General features: G+C 39.8%; 1 protein-coding gene across 5 annotated transcripts in view; it reads left to right on the top strand.

Annotated features, from left to right (window-relative positions):
• The first annotated feature begins 7,077 nt into the window (after window positions 1-7,077).
• The window catches only part of CLOCK (clock circadian regulator), a 144,599-nt gene continuing 129,479 nt past the window's right edge, over window positions 7,078-22,197 (top strand). For 3 of the 5 annotated variants that reach the window (XM_023737328.1, XM_023737332.1, XM_023737331.1), the window contains exons 1-2: window positions 7,078-7,211; window positions 8,472-8,553. The gene's annotated coding sequence lies outside the window, so the exon portion shown is untranslated. Of the gene's footprint in view, window positions 7,212-7,420; window positions 7,509-8,471; window positions 8,554-22,197 lie in introns of those variants that run through there. The other 2 variants (XM_023737329.1, XM_023737333.1) reach the window with 1 other exon arrangement.

Below are 22,197 nucleotides of genomic sequence, written 5' to 3' on the forward strand. Positions count from 1 at the left end.
AATGGATTTTTCTAGCTGTCTGTTCTCATTTTGAATCATGCCGCATCAGCAAATGAAGGTCCCAAAAGCTTGACTCCATCTACATCATTAAGGTCGACTCTACTTTGAGGAGGCAGCTCTTCCCCAGTCATATTTTGAGCACCTTCCAAGGTTTTCACTGGCTAATTTTTTCAGAAGTAGACCACCAGGTCCTTTTTCCTAGCCTGTCTTAGTCTGGAAGCTCCACTGAAATCTGTCCACCATGGATGACCCTGCTGGTATTTGAAAGATTGGTGGCATAGCTTCCAGCATCAGAGCAATACGCAAGCCACCACAGTATGGCAAACTGACAGACACCAAAGACGAGGAAATTGAAGAATTTTACCAACTACTGCAGTCTGAAATTGATCAAACATGCAATATCAATTGCATTGATAATTACTGGTAATTGGAATGGGAAAGTTGGAAGCAAAGAAGGATCATTATTCGGAAAATATGGCCTTGGTGATAGAAACGATGCTGGAGAACACATAATAGAATTTTGCAAGACCAACAACTTCTTCATTGCAAATACCCTTTTTTCAACAACATTAAACGGCCACTACACACATGGACCTCACCAGATGGAATACAGAGGTATCAAATCGCCTACATCTAAGGAGACAGATGGTGGAAAAGCTCAATATCATCAGTTAGAACAAGGCCAGGGGCCGACTGTGGAACAGACCATCAATTGCTCATATGCAAATTCAAGTTGAAGCTGAAGAAAATTAGAACAAGTCCACGAGAGCCCAAGTACGACCTTGAGAATACCCCACCTGAATTTAGAGACCATCTCAAGAATAGATTTGACGCATTGAATACTAATGACCAAAGACCTGATGAGTTGTGGAATGACATCAAGGACATCATACATGAAGAAAGCAAGAGGTCATTAAAAAGACTGGAAAGACCAAAATGGATGTCAGAAGAAACTCTGAAACTTGCTCTTGAATGTTGAGTAGCTACAGTGAAAGGAAGAAATGATGAAGTAAAAGAGCTGAACAGGAGATTTTAAACGGCAGCTTTAGAAGACAAAGTAAAGTATTATAATGAAACATGCAGAGACCTGGAGTTAGAAAACCAAAAGGGAAGAACGTGCTCAGCATTTCTCAAACTGAAAGAACTGAAGAAAAAATTCAAGCCTCGAGTTGCAATATTGAAAGACTCTATGGGCAAAATATTGAGAGATGCAGGAAGCATCAAAAGAAGATGGAAGTACACAGAGTCACTGTACCAAAAAGAATTGGGCAACGTTCATTTCAGGAGGTAGCATGTGATCAAGAACCGATGGTACTTAAGGAAGAAGACGAAGCTGCATTGAAGGGGACTGGTGAAAAACAAGGCTCCAGGAATTGATGGAATATCAATTGAGATATTTGAACAAATGGATGCAACCCTGGAAATGCTCACTCATCTATACCAAGAATTCGGAAGACAACTCCTGGCCAACCAATTGGAAGAGATCCATATTTGTGCACATTCCAAAGATCCAAAGAAAGGTGGTCCAACACAATGTGGAAATTATCGAACAATAGCATTAATATCACGCTCAAGTAAAATTTTTCTGAAGATCATTCCAAAACGGTTGCAGCACTACATTGACGGGGAACTGCCAGAAAGAAGTTCAAGCTGGATTCAGAAGAGAACATGGAATGAAGGATATCATTGCTGATGTCAGATGGATCTTGGCTGAAAGCAGAGAACACCAGCAAGATGTTTACCTGTGTTTTATTGACTATGCAAAGGCATTGGATTGTGCAGATCATAACAAATTATGGATAAGATTGCAAAGATTGGGAATTCCAGAACACTTAATTGTGCTCATTAGGAATCTGTACATACACAAAGAGGCGGTCGTTGGAACAGAACAAGGGGATACTGCGTGGTTTAAACTCAGGAAAGGTGTGCGTTGGGGTTGTATCCTTTCACCATACTTACTCATTCTGTATTATTAGCAAATAATTCAAGAAGCTGAACTACATGAAGAAGAGTGTAGTATCAGGATTGGAGAAAGACTCATTAACAACCTGCTATATGCAGATGACACAACCTTGTTTGCAGAATGTGAAGAGGACTTGAAGCACTTACTGATAAAGATCAAAAACTATAGCCTTCGGTATGGATTGCACCTCAACATAAGACAAAAATCCTCACAACTGGACCAATAGGCAACATCGTGATAAACAGAGAAAAGACTGAAGTTGTCAAGGATTTAATTGTACTTGGATCCACAATCAATGCCCATGGTAGCAGCAGTCAGGAAATCAATCAGATGACATATTACATTGGGCAAATCTGCTGCAAAAGACCTCTTTAAGGTGTTAAGAAGCAAAGATGTCACTGTGAGATGCGCCTTACCCAAGCCATGGTATTTTCGATCACCTCATATGTATGTGAAAGCTGGACAATGACTAAGGAAGACCAAAGAAGAATTGATACTTTTTAATTATGGTGTTGGAGAAGAATATTGAATATGCCATGGGCTGTCAGAAGAACGAATAAATCTGTCTTGGAAAAAGTACAGCCAGAATGCTCCTTAGAAGCAAGGATGGTGAAACTTCGTCTCATGTACTTTGGACATGTTATTAGGAGGGACTAGTCCCTGGAGAATGACACCATGCGTGGTAAAGTACAGGGTCATTGGAAAAGAGCATGACCCTCAATGAGGTTGACTGACACAGTGGGTGCAACAATGGGCTCAAATATGCCAGCAATTGTGAGGATGAACAGGCAGTATTTTGTTTCATTGTACATAGGGTCGCTATGAGTCAGAACCTACTTGAGGGCACCTAAGAACAACAACATATTATATGTATTATATATACATATATATACACATACATACTACATAATTAACTTTCATAATCTTTTAAATTGCCCTATGAGATGAAATTATTATCCCATTTTACAAATGAGGAAGTTGAAGAATCAAGAAGTAACTTGCTCAAGGTTATGCAGATATTGAGTGGTTGAGCCAGGATTTAAAGCCAGGCAGTTTAGTTCTTGATTCTGTACTTTTAACCACTATCTTATATGGTCTCTATTAAGATATCAAGTGGGGGAATCAGTTGGGAAGGGAGTTGGAAAATGCTCAGTTTAAATGATGGTAAGACATACAAGAACAAATGAACAGAATATTTGAATTACATAAATTGTTTTTAAGGAAAAAGTTTAGTGTGGGGGACATAAATTGGAGTTTATCAAACTATGAGGCAGGATCCCCACCCCCCCCATGGAAACGTGGAATCTGAAGGTTGGAAAGGTTATTAAAAATAGCTGATACAGTTTTCTTCTTGGAGAGACTATGGGGGGAAAGAAGAAATTGTGAACTGAACCATAGGCAATGTTCAAGCAGTGGCAGAGGGCTCAGCAGAAACACAGGGATTATTGTCAACAGGACTTGGTAAATGATTAAATACAGAAAATGAGAGATGGAGGAGTCAAAGAGGAACATAGTTTGATCCTGGTGACTAAGAGGACAATGGAACTATTAAAACGGGCAAAGGTGTTTTTGAAGATAGTATTTTAGATATGTGGAATGTAAAACAGAATCACTGTCCCTAGAATGAAATCCAAACATCAGCATCTTTGGGAAATCATTCAAAACTTCCTATCTGGCTACAGCCTGTTATTGGTTGTTAGGTGCCCTCAAGTCGGTTTGGACTCATAGCAACCCTATGTACAATAGAACTAAACACTGTCCAGTCCTACACCATCGTCACAATCATTGCTATGTTTGAGCCCACTGTGCAGCCACTGTGTCAATCCATCTCATTGAGGGTCTTCCTCTTTTTCAATGATCCTCTACTTTACCAAGGATGATGTCCTTCTCCAGGGACTGGTCCCTCCTGATAACATGTCCAAAGTACTTAAGATGAAGTCTCGTCATCCTTGCTTCCAAGGGGCATTCTAGCTGTACTTCTTCCAAGACAGATTTGTTCATTCTTCTTGCAGTCCATAGTATATTCAGTATTCTTCACCAACACCATAATTGTAAGGCATCAATTCTTCTTCAGTTTTCCTTATTCATCGTCCAGCTTTCGCATACATGGCTTGAGTCAGCTGCACCTTAGACCTCAAGGGACATCTTTGCTTTTTAACACTTTAAAGAGGTCTTTTGTAGGAGTTTGGCCCAATGCAATATGTCATCTGATTTCCTGACGCTGCTACCATGGGCATTGTGTGGATCCAAGTAAAATGAAATCCTTGATAACTTCAGTCTTTTCTCCATTTATCATGATGTTGCTTATTGGTCCAGTTGTGAGGATTTTCGTTTTATGTTGAGGTGCAATCCATACTGAAGGCTGTAGTTTTTGATTTTCATTAGTAAGTGCTTCAAGTCCTCTTCACATTCACCAAGCGAGGTTGTGTCATCTGCGTATAGCAGGTTGTTAATGAGTCTTTCTCCAATCCTGATGCTACACTCTTCTTCATACAGTCCAGCTTCTCAAATTATTTGCTCAGCATACAGATTGAAGTATGGTGAAAGGATATAACCCCAACGCACACCTGTCTTGATTTCAAACCATACAGTAGCCCCTTTTTCTGTTCGAATAGCTGCCTCTTGGTGTATGTAGAGGCTCCTCATGAGTACAATTAAGTGTTCTGGAATTCCCAATCTTTGCAATCTTATCCATAATTTGTTAGGATCCACACAATCCAATGCCTTTGCATAGTCAATAAAACACAGGTGAACGTCTGTCTAGTATTCTCTGCTTTCGTCCAAGATGCATCTGACATCAGCAATGATATCCTTCATTGCATATCCTCTTCTGAATCTACTAGAACTTCTTTCTGGCAGTTCCCTGTCAATGTAGTGTTGCAACCGTTTCGGAATAATCTTCAGAAAAATTTTACTTGTGTGTGATATTAATGCGATTGTTCAATAATTTCCACATTGTGTTGGACCACCTTTCTTTGGATCTTTGGAATGGGCACAAATATGGATCACTTCCAGTTGGTTGGCCAGTATCTGTCTTCCAAATTCTTGGTATAGATGAGTGAGCATTTCCAGGGTTGCATCCGTTTGTTCAAACATCTCCACTGGTATTCCATCAATTCCTGAAGCCTCGTTTTTCACCAATGCCTTCAGTGCAGCTTGGACTTCTTCCTTCAATACCATCAGTTCTTGATCATATGCTACCTCCTGAAATGAACGTCGCCCAATTTTTTTTGGTAGTGACTCTGTGTACTTCCATTTTCTTTTGATGCTTCCTGCATCTCTCAATATTTTGTCCATAGAGTCCTTCAATAATGCAACTCGAGGCTTGAATTTTTTCTTCAGTTCTTTCAGTTTGAGAAATGCTGAGCGTGTTCTTCCCTTTTGGTTTTCTAACTTCAGGTTTTTGCACACTTCATTATAATACAACTTACCTTATCAGTATTATTACCTTGCCTCTGCTCTTGCACCATCAGTTAGGATGCTTGATTGGAAGTGACAGAAAACTTCTCACTAGTTTAAACTACATAACAAATACACAAAAGAATTTATTGATTTGTTCAACTGAAATTCCCAGAGGTATTTAGTCCACGTTCGATTCAGGGGCATCAAACATGTCTCCAGGCCAAAAAGTTTGCTTTTTTGCATGATGCCTCCTTTCTCAGAATCCATGGTGGCCCAGGCCTCCATCCTTCCAGATTGTAATCCGCTGTTAAAGAAAGAGCACCTTTTTGGTAGCTTTACTTTAAGGCAGAGGATTGACTCAAATATGGTTTCCCTTTGGGGCCCTCCCCAAACCAGATGGACTGAGAGTGGACAAAGGATAGTTCTCCAAACGAAATTATCAGAATAGGGAATGAATGCTGAGCAGGCCAAACAAACAAAAAAACCCTACTAAAATCCCTTCTGCTATATAATGGAATTAATTAATAAATCATGTTCTCCACTCCTGATAGAAAAGTTCTCAGATGAAGAATCAGGGATTTAGATAAGTTCCTTAATTTTGATGGTTTTTTTTTTTTCTCCTGAGTATACAGCAAGAGTTTGTAATGTTTACTGAGGTGAATGTTACTTTGAAGGGAGGATTTTATAACCAAACAGTAACGTTTATTTTTTGAAACAAGAAGCTGGCTTATATTTCAAATCCAAAGGACATTCATTGAAAACGTGGAAATTCCTAGGCATTAAGATTGTAAAGACCTCCTTTTCAGTTATTTATAAGTGCTTTCCCAAGTGGACCGAGTTTGTCTGATGCATCCACAGAAGTAAATTTCCCAAGATAAAGAGGAAGTATTCACAAGTTCCAAAGGGAACCCATTTAAATTAGGTCCTGGTTTATCCCAATTGCTTAATTCCCCCATCTTCCATTATATCGTTACCTGGCTTTTCATTAAGGACCAGCGGAAAAAACTGCAAACTATAACAAATACATCTTGCCGTTCTTTGCCTCCCTCCTCAAGCCTCCTGTCTCCCCAGACCCACCCACCAAGAAGCGGCTGATGCCGTACTTATCCAGGAGATAAGGAAAAGAATGTGGTCCAGTTATCATCTGCCTTTGCCCCCAACTCCAGGTGAGGAAACGCGAGTGATGCCTTCTCAGGAAAGAAGAAAAAAACCTTGCTCTGAACAACACCCGAAAAATCTTCCCTGGCACCCAAAAGGTTGTTTTGCTTTCCAAGGAGAGAGGCTCCCCTTTTTGGCCTCTGGGTCCCTCATCCGGCAGGAAGGTCTTGTCCTCCCCACTCGCGGCATCCAGGGTGAAAGCCAAACTCGCTCCGTTCTAACGCTCCCGCGACCGGCCGCACCCTCCACCCAGCCAGGCCCCGCCTCCCCGGCTTTCCAGTAACCGTCACCCTCCTGGCCAGTGCGGGCAAGGGGGAACCGGGACATCCCGGTTTCCTCCGCGCCCGGCGGCGGGCAAGAGGAGCGCAGCTCGGGCCACGGCCACAAACCGCGCAGACGCGGGGGTCAAGACAGCAGGAGTCTCCACGGGACCCCGAGAACTCCGCACGCAACTCCGCGCTGCCTAACGGGGCAAGTCGCATGCGCACCGAGACACGCCGGGAAAAGGGAGAGTAAGGGGAGGGGCGATCTGAGAGCTGGGGCCAGCCGTCGGAGCCCGCGGTGGTCCCTGACGACGCATGCGCCAGGAGGGAGCGCAATCACAGACAAGGCTTGCGGCTACCGGTTTAAAAAAGGAAACCCTGGAGAGCGCGAGCGAAATCTGGTCGCCGACGCGTGCGCGCTCCCGGTGAGTGGCGTACCACCGAACGGGCCCGGGGCCGAACGTGCGCTGGTAGGCTTGCCTCGGTAGCGCATGCGTGCTCCCGGTGCCGGTGGAGGAGGGGAAGAGAAGGGAGGGGGAGGACTGGGCAGCAGTAGCGGTGAATTTTCTGGGGGGCGGGTGGGGGGCGCCACTCAGCCCCAGGTGCAGCTGGCGCTGGAGCCGCGGTGTCTCCTGTACGCAGCGGGGTTTGTGGTTCCGAATCACCGCAGCCAAACTCCAGGGTGGGGGAGGGAAGAAGCCGGAGCCGCCGCAAGCTACAAGGTAAGGGCGCGGGGAAGGGGAGGGAGCGAAGGGGCGGTGTATGCGGGGCCGGGGGGCGGCGGCGAAGGGAAGGGAAGGCGGGAGCTGAAGCCCAAGTTTTGCCTGTCACCCTAATGTGTCTTTCCCCGGGGGTTGGGGCGGAGGCCCGCCCTGGCTGAGGGGCCCTTCTGGGCAGCTGGGGTTACCTGCAGGGCAGGGGCGGGATTGGGGTGCACGGCGGGACCGGGTACCTGAGGGCGCCCGGGGTTGCGTCTGATTCCAGCGTCGGGGCGGCCAGGAAAGCCAGGCATCGGGTGCCGCGAGGGCTTTCGCCGGGGACCCGCTAGGCCTTGTGACCCACTTTATTCCTGTCACAACTCAGGCACGTTTGGAGCGGTGCCCAATGGGGCGCTGGGGCTGCCAGCTCCTCCGGGGAACCCCCGCCCTCTCGGCGCCCGGATCGTGCGCCGCGGTCCGTAGTCCGAGCGGCCGCGGCTGCTTTTGGGCTGGTTCCGTTAGTGTTCGTGGTTCCGGGGCTCAGTCCTAGAGAAGCGCGGGACTCCGAGCGTCGCGCTCGAGCTACTCAGCCGGTTCGAGGGCTAACCGCGCGGCTCCGGGTTTCCCTCCTTCCTTACATTGGCGCCTCCCCGCTCCTTGTCACCGCCACGGCTGGCATATCTAGATCCCTTTCCTCCTGCGAAGCTGGATTCTCTGTAGATCGTTCTAGCGCCGTGGCCCTGGGTGTATAATTCTAACAAGTAGCGCCACAGAGTTTATATTCTTAAAAGTGTTTTTCACTGGCGTGGAAATCATACTGTTGATAATAGTGATAAGAATCTTGAAAGATAAAAACCTTGGTCTTCTGACCTTGCAGATGAAAGATCGAATCAGGTTGTAGTTTCTTGTTGTTAGAATGCCATGCCATGCCATGCCATATGACTTTAAGAATTTAAGCCTTTTTTTAATCAATAGTTTCTTTTACAGTGAAAGAAAAATACAAGAAGTAAAGAAACTTAACGTCATTGTTGATTTGCCTATTACGCTGATCCCCAAAATCAAAGTAAAGGTAATTTCACCTGAAGCTATTTGTACCTTTATTTTAATGATCAGAGGAGAAATTTGTGGAGTATTTTCCCTCTGGCTGTTGGGAAATAAACATTTGAAAAATGTAATCTAGATATTAAGGTGCTTTCTCTGAAACATATCCCTTGGGACATCTCAAATCTGATGTTTTAAAATCTCGTTATGGGAAGAAAATGAATTCAAGAGTTAAGTAGTTGACTGAACATAATGTCATTCAAAGCTAACTTGAAGAAGTAAACTGAAGGTTGTGGTAGAACTAGTTAGTCATGGTTAGCTATAAAAAAAAGAATGAGGAAGCTAGCTTTCTGTGTACTGACACAGAAAGATCTCCAAAATGCGTTATCAAGTAAAAAAACAAAGTGTAGAACAATGTGAATAGTGTGTTATTTTTTGTGTTAAAAAAAGAGGGGGGCGAACAAGAATATAAACTTGTGTCTGCTCTTCTGTGTTTAAAGAAACTCTGGGAGGATACTCCAAAATTAATAACTAGCCTGATGAGGGAAGGTTGGGAAATGAGACATATAGTGTGTATGTTTTTATTCTTAAACTTTGCTACTATGCCATGGATTCAAAAAATAGATTAAACAAAAGTCCTTCTGAAAATAATTTGTTATGTGGTTTTTGTCTGTCCTAATTTATGGTGATTTGGGCTGTTTTCAATATGACTTAACGATTTTTAGAAAAATGAACTAAAATGAAAAGAAAAAATTGAGGATATGTTTCATGCTTATTTACACTGTAAGTATTAAGATGCTGAGATCACAGGCAAATATAACTTTTAAAGTTGTTTAGTCATATTTTGCCTTGCTAAATTATATAATAGTATTGTCTACATTTAGTATTATGACTGAATTGTACTGTTTTCAGAGTATAGTTTGTGTCCCTCCCCACACCTTTTTTCAGGAGTATGGTTGTATAAAGTTATACTTTTACTTTTTTTTTTTTTTTTACCCTAAAACACCAAAAAAAAACCCCAAACCTGTTGCTGTCGAGTCAATTCTGACTCATAGCAACACTGTAGGACAGGGTAGAACTGCCCCATAGGGTTTCCAAGGAGCGCTTGGTGGATTTGAACTGCTGACCTTTTTGGTTAGTAGCCGTAGCTCTTAACCACTACACCACCAGGGTTCCCTTACTCTGAAATAGTCGTGTTAAATATAGACAGTCTGTTAAAATGATAAACTTGATTGTCCAGGTAGTTTGCATTTCGGGTTGGGAAACTTTTTTTTCTCTTCTTATGAAGAATAAAAGGAAACTTTTCCCTTATGTAGAATAAAACTGATGTGCAGAAAACTAAATAAAATTTTTTTATGACTTATGGATTATTGTGAACATTTTATTAATGATTATTTACTTCTGCACTACTAAACTTTTTAGTGATGAGGTCACTGGCCCATGGATTAAACTTTCCTGTTAAGATTGAAAAGGGTTTGTTAGAGTGGTTATAATTGGGGGAGGGGGTGTTACTCAAACTCTCTGGTGGCTAATAGTATAGAATCAGAATGTGTGAATGTGAGTACAGTAGTGGGTGACAGTTGCTATGGGTTTTTTTGTAATGTTACCAGTATTCCTTTTTATTTTGTAGGATAGGACAATTGCATTATAGGTTTCTCTAACAGCAAAACTTCTGCAAAATGGCATTTATGTATCATTTTGACCTCCTTGTGGGCACTTTTGTTTTCTTTAAATAGACTCACATTTTAAAATTTTATTTAAAGTTTTGTTTTTAAAGTTACAGAAGTAAATTCATGCTCATAAAAAAAAACAATACAGTGTATATATAGTAAATGAAAACCACCTTCACACACTTCCACCTCCATCTCACATCCTTCCCCAGAGGTACCCACTGTTAACTTTGCTATATAACCTTTCATTTCTGTTTCCTGTGCATTTGCAAACTTGTCCTGTTCAATCTTGACAGTTGAATTGTCTTGATTCAGCCTTTGCTCTCCCAGTTTGCCTCTGCTGTAGGCTCTGTTACTACCCACAAGACAAGGAAATGACCAGGGATATGTAAGAACGTTTAACATATGGTATATGCCTTAGGACATAACCTGCCTTTTCACTTGTGAGGGGTCAGTTGGTTTGGAGGCCTTTACAGAGTTTGCAGTGAGGTCATACCGGCGTGAACTTTCAGGCTCTGGTATAGATGGAATTCAGCATAAAGACTTGGATTCTGTAACTTTTATAGGACTCTTTGGAGTCCAAGTTCTAGTGTTTTCTTAGAGATTTGACCTAGTCATTAGCTCATAGAGTAAACTTTCATGTTCTTCTGTACATGCAGACCACTAGGAAAATCCCTAGATTACATCAGCTTCTTGAGATCCTCTGAAGTGAACCTAGGCAGATTCTGTCTTTAGCTAAGGGATGTTAATTGACTTGGATGGAATCCAGTCTTTCAAGGGGAGAGGAGAGGCTCTTTGGTCTGGCTTGTGCTTAACTGATAGCACTCCCTGCCCCTACACCTCTAGGCAGAGACACCACCACCTAATAGTTGCAGAGGTTTTTTTTTTCCTAACTAAACTACAAAGAATTACCCAGCCTTAAATTCTTTTTAGGTAATAGAGTCTATAGAAAGTTCAAAGTATTATAGGTTTCCCCACTATCCGAAAGTAGACTGTCCCTATGAAACATTTTGTAAGCTGAAATGGTGTAAAGTAAAGCAGTAATTACCATTAATTTGTATGGGAAAAATTTTTGAGCATTCTCAAACCCAAAAAATAACCTACCAAATCATACCAAATAACACATAAAACCTAAAATAACCCTAACGTATAGTAAAAGCAGGAATGTTGAGTATAGTTCCCTGGAAGGAGCTTGGCAACATCGCTGCTTGGGTTGTGCACTGCCTCTTTAATGGCTTGCTTGCTGCAAAATAAACGCTAGAACGCTATTTCTGCTTTTTTTTTTTGTTCTTTTTTCTATAAAAGTGACAATCCTCTTTGAATTTCTTTTGGTTAATGAAAACAGGTACTAATGCAGGTCTTTTATAAAAACAAGTGGTGTAAAGCAGACTTTCAAAAAGTGGGTGATCCTCAACAGAGGGTTCTGGACAGAGCTGGAGAAGGATGTAGAGCATAATTCTAACTCACAAAAAAAAGACCAGATTTACTGGCCTAAAGGAGACTGGAGAAACCTTGAGAGTATGGCTCCCAGACACCCTTTTAGCTCAGTGGTGAAGTTATCTCTGAGGTTCACTGTTCAGCCTGCAGTGGACAGCCCCGTAAAACCAAATGAGACTAACGAGGTACAGGAGTCCAGTGACAAGGGCCAGAAGGCAGAAGGGGACAAGGAAGGTGGTGATAGGGAACCCAGAGTTCAGTAAGGATATTGTTGATGTGTTGTGAGATTGTTAACCATTGTCATAGGGCAATTGTAGTAACTGTTAAATGAGAAACTATTTTGTTCTGCAAGCCTTCATCTTAAGTGAGAATAACAGCACAATTGGAAGAGCGTAGTCAATGTCACCGAACTGTGTATGTAGAAATTTTTGAAACAGTGTATCTTTGGCTATGTGTATTTTCACCAAAAAAAAAAAAAAGGTTGAGAATTGAGAGGGTTGACATGTTGTGGGGTTGTTAACCAATGTCATAAAACAACATGTGTACTACTGTTTCATGAGAAACTATTTGTTCTGTAAGCCTTCATGTGAAGTACAATAAAATATAAAAAATAAAAAAAAAAATTAAAAAAAAAAAGCGGGTGATCCTGTAATCAAAAATTGTTACTAAACTGTGGAATACATAGATGCCGTAGAATCGACTCTGCCCTAAATAGATTTGAAATCCGTATAATTTAAAGAGCTTGTATATAATAACTATAAGATAGGACATGATAGACTCCAGAAGAAAGGTGTATATATGTACGCTTAAAACTTGTTTACATATGTGTATATATGTATGGTTTGTAAGAGTGAGGTGAGACTGTTTGCTTAAGAAAGTATAGAACAAACTGGTTAGTTGCCATTAAATCAGCTCTGACTCCTGGCGACTCTGCATATAACAGAATGAAGCGTTCTCCAGTCCTGTACCATCTTCATGATCATTGGTATGTTTGTGTCCATTGTTGTAGCCATTTTGTAGTGTCTTGTAACCTAGGGGCCTCATCTTCCAGCACTATATTGACACTTTGAGATCCATAAGGTTTTCACTGGCTAATTTTTGGAAGTAGATCACCAGGCCTTTCTTCCTAATCTGCCTTACTCTGGAAGCTCCACTGAAACATTGTGTAGTGCCTTCTAACCTTAGGGGCTCATCTTCTAGCACTATATCAGCACTTTGTGAACCATAAGGTTTTCATTGGCTAATTTTTGGAAATAGATCACTAGGCCTTTCTTCCTAATCTGCCTTACTCTGGAAGCTCCACTGAAACATTGTGTAGTGCCTTCTAACCTTGGGGGCTCATCTTCTAGCACTGTATCAGCACTTTGTGAACCATAAGGTTTTCATTGGCTAATTTTTGGAAATAGATCACTAGGCCTTTCTTCCTAGTCTGTCTTAGTCTGGAAGCTCCGCTGAAACCTGTCCACCATGGATTACGTGTTTGTGTTTGAAGTAGTGGTGGCATAGCGTTCAGCATCATAGCAACATACAAGCCCTTACCGTACAACAAACTGACAGACTGGGTTCTGGAGAACAGACTTAGACTGCTTAAATCTTGGCTCTTAATAAAAGGAGTTAAGTTGTATCCTTATAGCAAGTATCTATTAAGACTAGATAATTTTAGTAGGTTTTTTTTTCAGACTTTTCACTGAGAAGAGCCATTTTATGTATTATTTGGTAATTATGATACAGCCTGTCTTAGATTTCAGGATTGTTAGAAATATTAAATTAGGAAATTTTAGTCTGTCAGTTAACTATTATCTACCATCTAATATGTCAGTGTTAGCATTAAAAGTAATTTCCTCCTGTCTCATTCTTTCTTCACAGCACATATTTAATGACCCTACCCCCTACCCCTTGCTACATTTTTGCGTTTGGTGCTCTGTCAAAAAATAATTTTTTTGCTGTAAATATTTTGAACTATGAAAGCTGTAAAAATGGCAGTGCGGGGGTGTCTTACCTCCTCTAACTTCGGGAGACGAGGAGAGAAGATTGCCATCAGCATCAGCCCAAAGTTGATTCGTGTGAAGTGGAGGTCTGACATACCTCCTCTCTCCAGCCTTTTTACCAATTCTGACACCAGCTATCTCTCCCACATCACTGTCTACTTCTCTGGGAGGTTCAGTAATTCATTACAGTGGCCACACAGAATTCACAGACAATACGCACAATTACGGGGTTTATTGGGGAGGTTACAGGTTACAATTCAGGATCAGGAATGACTCAGGATACAGTTCTTCCAATGGGACAGCCTCTTGTCAGCTATGCCTGCAGGTAGGCCTCTCTCTGACCCTCAATCTCTCGGCCTCGACCCCTCAGCCTGGCCTGTGCCCTAATTGGGTAAGTGTAACAAAGCTCTTTAGTTCTGTCAGTAAGTGCCTGGGGGCACCCCACTCTGCCAGTAAGCCTTGGCCTGAAGGTGGTCGACTCTCTTGCTCCATGAGTCACCACACCCACTGTAACTGCCTTACTTCCTGGGCTGGGAAGAGCACTGCCCACTGCGTTGTCTCACGTCAGTCTCGTGGTTTTGCTGCCACTGTTTCTCTGCCGCCACTTCTTGTTGTCTTGCACTGTCTTCAGTGTTACAGCGCTCTCTCTCCCCCCCTCCCCCCCCTTTTATGACATTGGTTAACAACCCCACAACATGTCAACCCTCTAACTTCTCAACCTTTTGTAGAACACTTGTAAGTGTGAGAGCAATTTAATTCTTACTAAGTGGCTATAATTATTATAATGACATTTGTATTAATAGTTGCTTTACATCCATTTGTTAGTCATTTCTATAGCGCTGTTAGATGTAACTTCAGTGAATTAGGCGGATAAAGAATTCCCGTTTTAGGTCTTAGAAATCTACAAAAAGAAATCACTTGTACGATATGAATTTCTGTGAATTGCGTTTGAGTTTTATAGTAAGCTGTTTAGGATGTGATTTTTATTTTTCAGAATTATTTTATTTACATTTCTATGTTAATAAGATCTGAATAGTAAGACAAAAATTCCTATCTTCGTCAAAGAGTTCACATTTAATAAGGTACTTAAAATTTTAATTCTCAGCCATAGTAGTGGAAAATGAAAATACAGGTTGATTCATGTTCAAAGATTTTTTAAAAAATGGAGGTTTTACTAATGAGGGTTAAATCATATGCTTAGCTCAGAATTTATCATTTGTATTAAAATATGGATTTAATGTAAATAGTTCCCTTCATTTCTTTCTTAATCTCTTTCTCCTCATTATAAAAAGAACACATTCCTAGTGTAGAACACTTGGGAAACAAAGCACAACTAAATTTTTAAAATGTGACTGGAAATCCTACAATCAAGAGATGGCAATTGTTAACCTTCTGAAATATATATGTCCTGCATTTTCTTTGCCATTACATAGGTATATGTACACTTAAAGACACATGATGTTTACAAAAATGGGCCCATAATGCATTCACCATTGTGCAGACTATTCTGTTCACTTAACAATATATTGTGAGTGTTTTTCCATGTCAATATTTATTTTTCTATAACATGATTTTTTTAATGGCTACGTGGTATTCTCACCTATGCTATGCATCTATGGACAGTAATTTACTTATTGATCTTTTCCTGTAGGATACTTACGTTTTTTCAGTTTTTGAAGTAATAAGGAATGCTGTCAGTGACAGCATTAGTAATTAGGTGGAGTCAATAGCTTGAAAAAAATGCAATAGGATAGTCTTCAGAAGAATTAGCATTCAAGTAGAATGATACTGAATTTATCTTGATTTCCAGATTAAATAGAAACTTTATGCCTTTTGTTGAAAAAATATGCCTTAAGTATATTATAAATAGGTCCCTGGGTGGAACAAATAGTTTGCACTCTCCTAGCTGAAAGGTTGGCAGTTCAAACCCACCTAGCAGTGCCACGGAAGAAAGACCTGGTGATCTGCTTCCATAAAGATTACAGCCAAGAAAACCCCATGGAGTTCAGTTCTACTGTGTAAGACATTGAGTTGCCATGAGTCAGAGTCAACTTGATGGCAACAGGTTTGGTTTTGGTTTACATAATAGATCATCTAATAATGACTCATGATAATAAACCAAACCCCAGATTTTTGTGATGGTATGTTTTCTTTCTAAAATATGTTTTACTTTGAATTGTATTAAACTAACTTTGCATTTCATGAGCATAAATCATTTGGATAGCAGTGCTCTTATACAATCCTTCTAAATGAAGTTGTCTGCACATACAATGAAAATCTGAGCCGTAACATTTTTTTACAGTGGCCTGTGTTCAGTGGAAGGAGCACTGGTGGTACAATGGTTAGGCGCTCGACTGCTAACTGAAAGGTTGGTGGTTTGAACCCACCCGGTGACTCCGTAGGAGAAAGACCTGACATTCTGCTCCTGTAAAGAGTATAGCCTAGAAAACCCTATGGAGCAGTTCTACTGTGTCACATGGAATCACCATGAGTTGATGACACCTAACAAGAAGTTCAGCAGAGAGTTGTTTTTTTTGTTTTTAATAATTGCTCCAAAACACTACCTTAAATGGAAAATCTAATTCCAAAAAATGTCCTTTGTCACCCAAGGAATTGACACTGGCCTAATGTAGAATTTCTGTGATGTTTTATTCAACTCCTAAGTATGTAATATTAGTATATGCTGCATTCTTCGACTTAAGGAGAAGAACTGTTATGGTAAACTATTTTCAAGAGGAAATAGGTATGATCTTAATGCAGTGGTTTTAATGTGTCTTCTGTTGTCTGTTCTTGAAAGGTATACATTTTCTCATTTTTTTTTAAATTTTGTTTTGTTGTTATTGAGAATACACACACCCAGCAACACATAACACCAATTCAGTAGTTTCTGTATGTACAATTTAGTGACATTGATTACATTCTTCGAGTTGTGCAGCCATTTTCACCCTCCTTTTCTGAGTTATTTCTCTCCATTAACATAAACTCACTGCCCCCTAAGGTTCCTAGCTAATTTTTCGAGTTACTGTTGTCAGTTTGATTTCCTATAAATAGTTCTTAAAAGTTCATAATGCTCAAGGCAAATTTTCTTTACTAGTTAAACTAAACTATTGTTGGGTTTTCTCATGTTTTTATGAGTTACTGTTGGTAGTGACTGTAGTTTACTTTTTAATTCTCTTTTCTTTGAAATTAGGAAGTTTTTAGATGTTTCCTGTATTTATTTATCTTTGGTGGCATAACCAGATTGTTAAAATACCTGGGTTTTTTTTTTTTTCTTTTTTTACTGAGGAGTTTCTTATTATTTGTTGCCTGAAGCTTAATAACAAAGACACAAGCTACTTTAACAAGACCTTTTGCTTTATTTATTGCATGATGTGGTGATTAAGAGTGCAGGGCTCTCACATAAACACAGCCTCTTTGAGCCTGAGACCAGAACTAGATGTTGCCCAGTTCCTACTACTGACCGGTTTGACCAGGAACACAATAGAAGTTCCCGGATAGAATGAGAGAAAAATGTAGAACAAAATTCAAATTCCTAAAAAAGGCAAGACTTAAAACTGGACTGATAGAGACTAGAGGAACCCCTGAAACTATTGCCCTAAGATACTATCTTAGTTATCTAGTGCTGCTATAACAGAAATACCACAAGTAGATGGCTTTAACAAACAAATTTATTCTCTCAAAGTCTAGGAGCTAGAAGTCCGAATTTAGGGCACCAGATCCAGGGGAAGGCTTGCTTTCTCTGTCAGCTCTGGGGCAGAGTCCTTGTCATCAATCTTCCCCGGGGTCCAGGAGACTCAGCACAGGGACTCTGGGTCCAAAGGACACGCTCTCCTTCTGCCTCTTCTTTCCTGGTGGTAGGAGGTCCCTCTCCTCTTTGCTCGCTTCTCTTTTATATCTCAAAAGAGATCAACTCAAGATACAGTCTAATCCTGTAGATTGTGTCCTGCCTCATTATCATAATTGCCTCTAATCCTGCCTCATTAACATCATAGAGGTTAGGAATTACAATACATAGGTTAGATCAGATCACAAAATGGAGGACAGCCACGCTGTAGTAGGAATCATGGCCTAGCCAAGTTGACACACATTTTTGGGGAACACAGTTCAATCTGTGACAGATACCCTTTGAACTTGGAACTGAAGGAGGTCACCTTTCAGCCAAATAATAGATTGGTTTATAAAAGAAATATGACCGGAAGTAATGTGCTCCCTTAAACAATCAACTGTGTGAGACCAAGTGGTCAATATTTACCCAGAAGCAAAGATGAGAAGGGAGGGAGGAGCAGGGAAGCTAGATCAATGGAAATAGAACAAACAATGGAAATAACGAGAATGTTGACACACTGTGAAAATTGTGACAAGTGTCACAATGGTTTTGTGATTTATGTAAAAATGACTCATTATAAGAGTAAAAGTAACAAAAACTATAAAGAAAATCTATGATGAAAAAATATCTCCTAAAAGCAAGGGTAAGCCCTGTTAATGTTTTTTTCAGCTTATTCTAAGGTGTATGTGTGTCTGTGTATGTGTACATGTTATAATGTTATAGCAAGTGGAATATACACAGATTTGTACTCGTTTCTCTCAACATGTTTTCTGGATGTTTTTGCTTGTGATTAAGTATAGATTTTCTTTATTTCAGTCTAACCAGTCTTAGTCTTTTACATTGAGTATTTAATTCATTTACATTTAATGCAATTTCTGATTCAGTTCAGTTTATAACTGCCATCTTCCATCTATTTGTTTTCTGTTTGAGTGATGTTTTACATTCTTTTTACCCTCCTTTTTGCTTTCTTTTTTCATGAATAATGTTTTTATTATTCCATTTTTTCCTCTGTTAACTTGCTATTTATGCATTCTTTTGTTATTTCTTTAGTGGTTATTCCAAAGATTACTACATGCTTCTTTGACTTATTAGTCTAATACAAATTATTACTTTTACCATTGCCCAATAATGCCAGTCCTTACATCACTTTACCTTCCACCTCTTCTAAGCTTTTTAGAGTATTATTGTCCTATATTTTATTATTACATACTTTAAAGTCCAGGAGACATTATTAGTATGGTTTTAACAGTTAATTTTTATTTGTATTTACCCTTCCTAGGGCTGTTCGTTCCTTCCTGCATTTCTGTGTTTCTCTCTGGAATCATTTTCCTTCTGTCTGTATAACTGCCTTAAGTACATATTTTAATCCTGGCCTATCTGCTACCAGTGAATTTTTCCATTTTTGTTTGGAAATATCTTAATTTTACCTTTTTATTTGAATATTTCCTCTGAGTATAGAATTCTAAATTGCTAGTTATTTTCTTTCAGCATTTAAAAAATGTTTCATTGTCTTCTGGCTTCTTTTGTTTCTGTTGAAGTCAGCTACCAGTCTTACTGAAGGTAATGTATAAGCTGTAGTCTTGCTGAGAGTAATGTGTTTTTCTTTGGCTGCTTTTGAAACTTTGTCTTAGTTTTTCAGCAGTTTGACTGATGTGTTGAGGTGTGGTTTTCTTTGTATTTACTTGATGCTCGTAGAGTTTTTTGAAACTGTGTTTCTTACCTTTTGGAGACTATTGGAAAGCTCTCAGCCATTATCTGTTTAATATTGCTTATGCCCCTCTTTTTTATTTTGGCACTCTGATTATGCATATATTATACTGAATGATCATGTTCCACATGTTCCTTAAGCTTTTTTATTTATTTTTATCTCTATACCATTGCCCTGGTGGTGCAGTGGTTAAAGCACTCATCTGCTAGCCAAAAGATTGGTAGTTCTAACCCACCAGCTGCTCTGTGGGAGAAGAGACCTGGCATTCTGCTTCTGTAAAGATTATAGCCTAGGAAGCCCTATGAGGCAGTTCTACTCTGTCCTATAGGTGTCATTGTGAGTCGAAATTGACTTGACGGTATACAACAACAACATACTTCACTTTGGATGTTTTCTGTTGACCCATCTTCTAGTATATCAAAATTATCTTCTCTTTTGTCCTATTGTCACCTATTGTGTTCTTAATTTTATATTGTAGTTTTGAGTTCAGGAATATCTATTTCATTCAGTTTTGTAGATTTTTAATAGATTATAATTCTCTTAAACATATGAGAGTTATTTTAACTGCTTGCTTATTAATTCCAGTATCTTTGTCACACATTGGTCTGCTTATTGTTTTTCTCTTGGTTATTTGTCCTGTGGTTATATGATTCTGTCTCTTCACATGCTGGCAAAGTTTTTCAAGGAACTTATTTATTTTATCTAAGTTGTCAAATTTGTGAAGTGTTTGCAGTATTCCCTTATTTTACTTATAATGTCTGCAGAATCTGTTGTTAACTGCTGTAAAGTTAGCCCCTGACTCATGACAATGCCATCTACAATGGAACGAAGTGCTGCCTGGTCCAGTGACATCCCCATGGTTGGTTGCAGATCAGACCATTGTGATCCATAGGGTTTTCATTGGCTGATTTTCGGAAGTAAATTGCCAGATCTTTATTCCTGGTTCATCTTAGTCTGGAAGCTCTATTGAAACCTGTTCAGCATCATAGCAACGCACAGGCCTTTACTGACAGATGGGTAGTGACTGCACATGAGTTGCATTGGCTAGGACTTGAACCTGGGTCTCCTGCATAGAAGGAAAGAATTCTACCACCAGAACCACCAATGCCCCCCTAGAATCTGTACTGAGTCTGATACCTGTATGATCTGTAGAGATTCTGTGTCATTCCTGATGTTGGTAGTTTGTTTCTTCTCTGTTTTCACTTGATCAGTCTGGCTATAGGTTTATCAGTTTTAATGAGGTGCTCAAAGAGTGAGCTTTTGATTTAACTCATCTTCTCTAGTTTTTGTTATTTCCTTGATTTCTGCTCTGATCTTAATTACTTCTTTTCTTCTGCTTACTCAGGGCTTAATTTGTTCTACTCTTTATAGTTTCTTAACGTAGAAGTTGAGGTCATTGATTTGTGACCTTTTTTCTTTTCTAAGTAGGCTTGTCTCTAGTACTGTCTTACCAGAATCCCACAAATTTTGATATTTTCATTTTCTTTCATCTCATAGTATATTTTAATTTCCCTTTTGATGCCTTCTTTGACCTATGGATTATTTAGAAGTGCTTTATTTAGTTTCTAAATAGTTGAGGAGTTTCTAGAGATCTTCCTGTTACTTTTAATTTAATTTAATTGTGATAAGAGAATATACTTGGTATGACTTGAATCCTTTTAAATTTATTGAAATTTGTTTTATGGCCCAGAATATGGTCTATCTTAGTAAAACTTGAAAATGTTGTTTGCTGGAGTGTTCTATAAATGTCATTTAGGTCAAGTTGGTTGATTGTGTTGTTTATGCGTCTTAATTTTTTGATTGAATGCCAGATACTGTGTATTTAAAAAAAAAAACCAAAAAAAAACAAAAAACCCAGAAAGAAAGAAAGCATTGCCGATAATTTTTTTTTTTTTTTTTTTCTTTTTGCCAGAGAGGGCTCATATTTCTTCTAGGCAGATAGAATTGTGAGCTAATCACTGTAATTTGTGGAGGTGGGATTGCTGTTTTGGCAGTTTGGTTGTACTCTACCTCTGGGTTGCCCTTATTTCTCGAGAGTGGTCTTCCACATCTTCCAGTTCAAAGCCTGGCGGTCTTTGTCTGCTTAGCACTGCCAAAGGTGGGAAATTTACTTTGCCTTTTAAAGTTTTTCGATTAACTTTTTAGCCGTTTACACTGCACAGCTTTAAAATTCAGCACATGTCCTGAGGGGGATACCTGGCATGAGTTGGAGGTCCCTCCAGTTTGGTTATCCTAGCCCTGACTGAACACCAAAAGCTGTCTTAGCTTCTCTGTTCCTCAGCAGCAAGCTTCTGCAAAGGCCAAACTTCAGTTCTCTGCTTCTAAACCTGCACCCATAATGAGAAGATACCCCCGGGAAAAAGACAACTGCAGATCCTCTGAACACGTTTAAAAGATTCTCTCCTCTAAAATTTTAGACCTTCTTGTTCCCATGCTTTCACAGCTCTCTACTGCCTTTAAAATATGAATTGTTGCCATTTATTTAGCTTTTCTAATTGTTTTCAGAGCCCTGGTGGCATAGTGGTTAACAGCTTGGCTGCTAACCAAAAGGTCAGCAGTTCAAATCCACCAGCCACTCTTTAGAAACCCTATGGGGCAGTTCTACTCTGTCCTATAGAGTGGCTATGAGTTGGAACCAACTTGACGGCACCTAACAGCAACAGTTGTTTTCAGCAAGAAATTGGCCTGCTGCAAACTCCTCCATCCTACCTGAATGTGGACAACTCCCTGTTATTTTTTTTTTTTTCTATTGTACTTTAGATGAAGGTTTACAGAACAAATAGTTTCTCATTAAACAGTCAGTACACATACTGTTTATGACATTGGTTAACAACCCCATGACATGTCAACACTCTCCCTTCTTGACCTTGGAGGACATTTTTTTTGGTGAAAATATCCACAGCCAAAGTTACACCGTTTCAAAAGTTTCTACATGTACAATTTAGTGATATCAATTACATTCTTCCAGTTGTGCTGCTATTCTCACTATCCTTTTCCAAATTATTCCATCACCATTATCTTCAACTCACTGCCCCCTAGGCTT

The sequence above is a fragment of the Trichechus manatus genome, unplaced genomic scaffold (genome assembly GCF_000243295.1).
Source record: "Trichechus manatus latirostris isolate Lorelei unplaced genomic scaffold, TriManLat1.0 scaffold00101, whole genome shotgun sequence".
Classification (NCBI taxonomy): Eukaryota; Metazoa; Chordata; class Mammalia; order Sirenia; family Trichechidae; genus Trichechus; species Trichechus manatus.